The following is an 8,029-nucleotide window of genomic DNA, read 5'->3' as shown; positions in this document are numbered from 1 at the left end:
AACAAGAACATCTCGCGAACACGAGTTTCTTAAATATCACAGCTAAATTCATCGTCTGGAGAGGATGTGCAAGGAAAACTGAATAAAACTAATTGAAATTAGAGTATCCTTATTTGCGAAGGGTTCTAGAACCTTCTCGATTGGGGTTAGTAATAAATGTCAAACTTCTTTTTTAAATTTAGCACATTTGTTTCTATCGGAACTTGAATTTGAGACAACTTTAGCCATAATTCAATTTGAGATAATTATCGAGCAATATGTTTTATTTTTTTAAATAGGTAAATTGAATCCTTCCCGCAATGAGGTTCCCTAGATAGTTATTAATTATCATAGATTTTCATGATCTGTCTCTACAAAAATCTAAATTATAATGGGTTGTAACGTTTTATAATATATTGTATTTATTTATGAGTAAGAGCCTGAATTTTCCAAAATGTTGAACATAAATATTCAAAACAAGAACGTTCCAATTGCTAAATTGTGTTTTACATTTGGTTACAGCAAAAATTTGAATTGTTTTCCACTTTTTTCTTTTTTCTTTTTGCCAGGATGGTCAAGCCAGGGTAGGGATTGTAAGGCAGAACCGGGAGAAAAGACCGCTTTAAAACTCCCACAGCATGTATCCAAAAAGGCTTTTGTATTCAAAAAGTATTGAAGGAGAGCTTCCATATCTGGGCCCTTATGAAAAAGTAGTCTATTGGTGTTTCCATATCAAGGTTTTGCTTTTGAACTTGTCTTGTTTTTGAACATTTTTTCGAGAAATTGGTTTTTCTTTTACAAAGGTATTCTACAATGTGGTTTCTTTTAAAGGTAGTTTATGAAAACGTTAATATCATGGCTCATCTTTTGAAATAGTAGTCTATGAGAGTAGAAAGTAACCATAATTAGGCTCTTTCTTGAAAATACTCTAATAAAGTGTCCATAACTTGACTCAATTCAAACATTTCAAATAGAGTTTCCATTTCATGGCTTTTTGTTTGAAAAAATAATATACGAGAGCTCAGACATCATGTTTTTTTTGAAAATTTGTCTAAGAAAGTGTCCCCATTGTCAATTTTCTTGCCATGAAATAGTCTATAAAAGTACCCTTTATCAGAATTGTATTTTTGATGAAGGAGTCTTCAAAAGAGTAAACATCATGGCTGTTCGTTTGGAAAATTGTTTGTTGAGAGTTCCCACCTCATGGTTCTCCTTTCGAAAGGGTAGTCTATAAAAATTTTTACAACATGGTGAGTAGAGATTAGCCTTAGCTGGGCTGTTTTTTAAACAAAATTGTCTACTAGAGTTTCCAAATCTTGCATCTTATTTTATAATCTTTTCTTTTAGAGTATTCAAGTCAAGTTTTTTGTATTCAAAAACTAGGATAAAAATATGTCCATAATATGGCCCTTAGATACATATATTTTCGAAAAATGTTATGTGAGATTGTTTACATTGTTGCTATTTTTTTTGAATAATTAGTCAAAATTTGTTCTGGGAGAAAGCTCATATCTTGGCTCTTTCAAAAAAAAGAGCTTTTGAGAATGTTCTTATCATGGATTTTCTTTTCGATAAAACTTTTGGAAAGATACCACACTACATTTCTTCTTTAGAAAATTTAGTCTACATCGGGAAAAATTGTTTGAAAAAGCATTCCATGAGAGTAATTTTATCAAAGTTTTTGCTCTAAAAAATCTTAAATCTTGTTTTTTTTTAAAACAAAGTCTTTTTTTTCTGGGCTCTACATTCAAAAAAGCACTTTATGCCTGAGAGTACTCACATCATGGCTCTCTCTATGAACAATTAATCATTGACAGTTCCCACAACATGGTTTATTTTCGGAAAGAACAGTCAATTAAAGTGTCCCGACCATGGCTGTTCTCTTGATATAGTAAGCTATGAGTGTAGATTGTAGAGTTTGTCCATATTTCGGCTTTTCTTAAAAAACTGTACCTGAGTGTCAAAATTTTAGCTATTTGCTCATATATTAATCTATGGCGGCATCTACATCATGGCTTTTCTATTTAAAAAAATGATGAAAATGTCCATATCTAGGCCCTTCCTATGAAAAGGTAGTTTATTTAAGATTTCATAACAAGGTTCTTCTTCTCTAAGATAAGTTCACGAGAATGACCATATCTTGGGCACATTTTTTCGAAACTAGTCTGTTAGATTGTTTCTTTTGTGGTTGTTTTTTTTCGAAAATTTTTTTTATGAAAAAGCTTTAATCACGGTTCTTTTTTCAAAAAATAAAGATTCGAAATGCCCATATCAAGGCTCTTCTTTCAATATCAAGGTTCTTTTTTCCGAAGAAGGAGTCTTTGAAAAAGTGAAGATCATGGTTGTTCTTTTCAAAAAACTAGTTGTTCAGAGAGTGTCCATGTATCGGCTCTTCTTTCGAAAAAGTACTCTATGAGAGTGTTCATACCATTCTGTTTTTGACCAAAGTTAGTTTATGAGGGTTACCACAACATAGTTCTTCTTTTTAAAAGATAGTTTATAAAAATTTTTACACCATGGCTACTCATTGAGGCCCTCTTTAGCTTAAGCTTTGCCATTGTGGCTCTCTTTTTGAATAAACAGTCTCTGAAAACGATACGGCTCTTCTTTAGAATCATAATTCTGCGAAATTGTTTATTTCAAGGCTGTTTTTCTTCAACCCTACCTTGGCTCCTCATTTAAAAGTGTAGACTTCGAAAGCGTCCATATCTCGGCTCTTCTTTCGGTGAAGCAGTTTAGAGAAAATTCACAACATGGCTCCAATCTGAAAAAAGTAAATGAGAATTACCACATTCTGGTTTTTTGTTTGAAATGGTGGCCTATAAAAATTTTCACACCGTGGCTCTTGTTTTGAGGAATTAATATATGAAATAGTCCCATATCAAGGATTTTTTTGAAAAAACAGTCTTTGAAAGTTTCCACATCATGGCTCTTCTTTTTTAAAAAAGTGGTCACGGAGAGTGTTCATATGATTGCTCTTCTTTTGCATGGTAGATTATGAGAGCAGATAGTATCCATATCTAGGCTCTTGTTTAAAAACTGTCTAGGAAAGAGATCAAATCTTGACTCTTATTTCATTAACTAATTTATGAGAGTATCCACATCATGGATTTATGAGAGTATCGGCATCATGGATTTATGAGAGCATCCGCGTATTCGAAAGTATTGTGCGAAGGTGTCCATATGTTGGCCGCTCCCATGAAACAGTAATTATGTAGAGATTCAAAACCAAGGTTCCTCTTCTGAAAAAAAATCCACATAGGTGGCCATATCTTGAATATTTTTAATAAGTAATCGATGAGATTGTTCCAATTGTGACATTTTTGAAATAACTAGCATAGAAAATAGCCCCTATCACGGTTCTTCTTTCCAAAAAAAAAGAGTTTTTGAAAATTTCCACATCATGGCTGCTTTGTTTGAACAATTTTCTTGGACTATGTCCACATCCTGGTTCTTTTTTTCTAAATAAGAAAAAATCTATGAGAGTGTTTTTATCCTGGCTCTTCTTTTCGAAAAATAGTTTATAAGAGTTTCCATCACACATCATGGCTTTTCTTTGGAAAAATTAGTCCACAAAAATGTCCACAACGCGATCGTTCTTTTGGAAAGGTGGTCTATGAATGGTCTTATTAAGGTTCTTATTCAGAAAAAATTTTCTTTGAAACTTCCAAATCATTGTTTTTCTTTCAAAGAAATTATGAATGAGAGTTTCTAGGAAAAAGTAGTCTATCAAAATTTTCGCAGGTCTTCTTTTGAGGAAGTAGTCTGTTCAATTGCGCCATATCAAGGTTCTTCTTTCAAGGAGGGGGTCTATGAAAATGTCCTAATCGGGGTTGTTCTTTTCAAAAATATGGTCAGCGAATGTGTCCACGTCTCGGCTTTTCCTTCAAAAATTGTTTTTTGAGAATGTTCAAACCATTCTGTTATTTTGGAAAAGTAGTCTATCTATGAGAGTTTTCACAACATAGATCTTCTTTTTAGGAAATTGTTCAGAAAATTTTTATATTGTCAATTTGTTCTTAAGAATTAGCCAATGAGTTTGCTTCTATCACAGTCATTTTTTAAGAAAAAATTGTTTTAAATTGTCTACATCGTGACTGTTTAAAAAAAAAGAATCTGGAAGAAGGTACATATCTTGTTTTAAAAAACCATTCACATCATGACTCTTCTTATGGAAAACTAGCTTGTGAGAAATCACATCTTGACCTTTTTTGTAAAAAAAAGTTATGGTTTTTTTAAGCAAATTGTCTATGAGAAATCCCATATCATGGTTTTTATATGAAAAAGTTAGTCGAGAAATGAGTGAGCAATGTGGGCGTTCTTTTGATTTCGAAGTCATTGCTTATCTTTTATAAAGAAGAGTCTACGAGAGTATCCATTCTTAGCTCTGCTTCTAAAAAACTAGTCTGTGAGAGTGTTCAGTTCATGGTTTTTGTTTTGAAAATTTTTCTATGAGAGTTCTGATTTTTCTTTTTATTGAAAAGTTAGTCTATGCAATTTCCCAAATGTTCCTTTTTTTGAAAATTAGTCTATGGAAATGCTCTTACCACGGTTCTTTTTTCAAAAGGAGCCTTCGAAAGTGTCCACAACAGGGATGTTTTTTAGTGAAAAAATTGTCTAGGAAATCTTTGCTTTTCATTCGAAAAAAATTGTATGAGATAGTTTACGTCATGGATCTTTTTTTTGGAAAAGTATTCTATGAGTGTTCTCACATCATGGATCTTCGTTCAGTTGCAAAAGCGTTCTACAAAAACAGCCACAACGTGGCTCTTTTTCCAGAAAAGTGGTACATGAGAGTCTTCCTCAAGTTTCAAATTATTGGAGGAGTAGTCTTCTAACTGTCAGGTCATGGCTTTTTTCATGAAAAAAGTCTATGTTTATGATACTATCCGGTTCCGTTTTTAAAAAGAAATTTGTGACCTTAATTTTATCATGGTTTGGATTTTTTACAAATAAATCAATGAGAGTGGTCATTTTTAGCCCTGTCGTTCGAAAAAGGAGTCTGTCAGAATTTTCAGATTAGGCTTCTTCTATTGGAAAAGTAGTCCGTATAAATCCCCTCGTCATATAAAACCAATTTTTTAGACAATCTATGACAGTGTTCATATTATGGCCCCTTTTTAGGTAAAATGAGAGTTATTTTAGTTTTTCTTTGAAAAAAGTAATCAACAAAAATGTCCATTTCATGGCCTTTCGTTCGAAATTGTTGTCCATGAAATTTTTTGCATCAGGGTTCTTCTTTTGAAAAAGCTGTCTAGAAAAGTTTCAATGTTCTGTTTTTTTTCTGAAAATTTAATCTTTGAGAGTTTCCGCAACTTGTTGCTCTTTTGAAATCTAAATCTACGAGAGTGACCATATTTAGCCAGAAAAGCGGTCTATCAGATTGCTGACATAATAGAAAGGTAGTCCATAGAAGTGTCCACGTCATTGCATGTCCTCTGAAAAAGTAGTCTATGAGAATGTTCATATCATGGCTCTTCTATTGGAAAATTAAGTAGTCTATGAAAGTTTCCTGATCATTGTTCTTCCTTTGTAAAAGTAATTTCTGAAAACTTCCACGTCATGGCTGTTCTGTTGAAAAAAGTCCAAGAAAGTGGCTGTGTTTTGGTTTTTTCGAAAAGCAGTTTATGAGATAATTGACATGATGGCTCTCCTTTTGAAAAAGAATTGTTTAAGAGTTTCTACATCAGGTCTCTTCTTTCGAAAAATGTATTGTCTGTTTGCTATTTGTTTTGTAAAATCTTCTATGATTTTAGTGTGAGGAAGTGGAAGTGATTTTTGAGAACGTACATATTATGGGTTTTATGGAAATGAGAAATTATTTTTATGAAAGTGCCCGCTTAATGGCTCTTCGTTCGAAAAAGGAGTCTATGATATTACTCACAACATACAGTTTGAAACCGTCCAAGTTTAGATTTTTTTCAAAAACGAAACCTATGAGAGTGTTCAAATTGTGACTTTTCTTCTAAAAAATAGTGTTTGAGGGCAACTTCATCAGGGTCCTTCTTTTGAAACGAATAGTGTATGAAAGGGTCCTTATCAATGGCTGTTTTTCGACAATTTCCATATCAAGGCTCTTCTGTTCAGAAAAGTAAGTAGTCTGTCAGAATTACTTCATCATTGTAGCTTTTTTGAAAAAGTTATCTCCGAAAACTTCCACATCTTGGCTGTTCTTTTGAATAAAGTTCATGAGAGTAGCTATCTCTTGGCTCTTCTTTTTCAAAAGCTTTCTATGATAGTGTAGACATTAGGACTCTCCTTTTTGAAAAAAATAGTGTTTCAGAACTCTCACAACAGGGCTCTTCTTTTCAAAAAGTAGTCCTAGAACTATTCTAGGAGAGATTCCCTATCTTTGTTTTTCTATCAAAAAAAAATTCTTGAAGAATGTCCCTATTTGGATTTTTTTCATAAAAAAGTAGTCAATTTAAGTGTTCAAATCGTGGCTGTTCTTTTCGAAAACCAGCCTGTGAGAGTTCCCACACCCTTGTTCGTGTTTGGAAAATTAATTCCATGATAATGTGCTCAATATAGCTATTCTTTCATAAAAATAGCAAACCAGAGTTTTTTAAATCAAACTGTGAAATGTTCTTTCGAAATGTTTTTTGTTTTTGAAAAAGCAATCTATGAGAGTGTTCACATCTTGGCTATTCAAAACAAAATGAGAGTTCCCAAGTCATGTTTTTTCTCTGAAAAAGTTAATCTTATATATTGTTCACAACATGGCTATTGTTTTCGAAAAGTAGATGTTGAAATCGTCCACATCTAGGCTCTTTTTCGAAAACGTAGTCTATGAGAGTGTCCACATCGTGGCTTTTCCTTAAAAATTGTAGTCCTTGAGAGCGCCCCATCAGGTTTTTTTTTCTTCTGAAACGAGTAGTCTGTAAAAGTTTCCACATCATAACTGTTCTTTCAAACAAGCATTTTGCGAGAATTTCCATAGCTCTTCTGTTGGATAAGTAAGTAGTCTATAAGAGTTCCCTCTTCATTATTCTGTATTCGAAAAGTTTATCACTGAAAATGTCCACGTCATGGCTGCTCTTTGAAAAAAATATATAAGAGTGGTTATATCTTGGCTCTCCGTTTCAAAAGTAAAACAAGAGAGTTTTGAAGTGATGGCTCGTCTTTGGAAAAAAAGAAAAGTTTAAGGCTTTCCAAGCCAGGGCTATTCTTTGCAAAAGATATTCTCAGAACATGACCTCATTATAGCTTTTATTTTCAATTTTTTTTAAGGAAAATGTCAATATCTTGAATTTTTTTTAAGTAGTATATGAACGTGTTCCAGTCGTGGTTTTTCTTTTCGAAAATGAACATATGAGAGTTGCCAGATCATATTTTTCCTTCTTTGGAGAATTTACTATATATGGCTGTTCTTTTTGAATTGTAGACTTTCAAACCGTCGACATTTAGGCTCTTGGTTTTCCTGTAGGAGTAGTAGTCTTTGAGAGCGTCCCTATCAAGGTTCTTCACATGGAAGGAACAGTGGGTAAAAGTGACCATATCTTTGTTTTTTTTAAACAGGTTATCTCTGAAAATGTCCATTTAATGACTAGTCTTTTGAAACACAAGTCGACCAGAGTAGCTATATCTTGGTTCTTCTTTTTCAAAAAGCATTCTGTGATATGGTAGATATGATGACTCTTCTTTTGAAAACAAAAAAGAAAAAAAGTGTTTAAGAATTACCACATCAGGGTCCTTCTTTCGAACAAGTAGTCTAGGAACATGTTCACATCATGGTTTTTCTTTTCAAAAGATATTTTAGGAGAGTGTGTATATCTTGTTTATTTTTTCAAAAAAGTAGTCTGGAAAAATGTTCAAATCGTGGCTGTTTTTTTTCGAAAACTAGTCTATGATAGTACTCATATCTTTGTTCTCCTTTGGAAAACGGTTTTTATGGTAGTTTTTGCACTATACGTGGTCATTTGCAAAATTAATATACAAGATTTTCCATATATTGCATGCTTTTCAATATCTTGCATGATTTTTCGAAAAAGTAATTTCTGAGAAGGTTCTTATGAAAAACTGATGGGTTTTACTGAAAGTGTCCGCGTAA

General features: G+C 32.8%; 1 protein-coding gene across 1 annotated transcript in view; it reads left to right on the top strand.

Moving 5' to 3' along the window:
* Positions 1-8,029, top strand: part of LOC134839384 (apoptosis-resistant E3 ubiquitin protein ligase 1-like) — a 381,686-nt gene that overhangs the window by 88,283 nt on the left and 285,374 nt on the right. The window lies entirely within an intron of this gene.

The sequence above is a fragment of the Symsagittifera roscoffensis genome, chromosome 2, assembly GCF_963678635.1.
Source record: "Symsagittifera roscoffensis chromosome 2, txSymRosc1.1, whole genome shotgun sequence".
NCBI classification, from domain to species: Eukaryota; Metazoa; Xenacoelomorpha; order Acoela; family Convolutidae; genus Symsagittifera; species Symsagittifera roscoffensis.
Note: the sequence above shows the minus strand (reverse complement) of the source record. Positions and strands in the feature narration are given on the sequence as shown.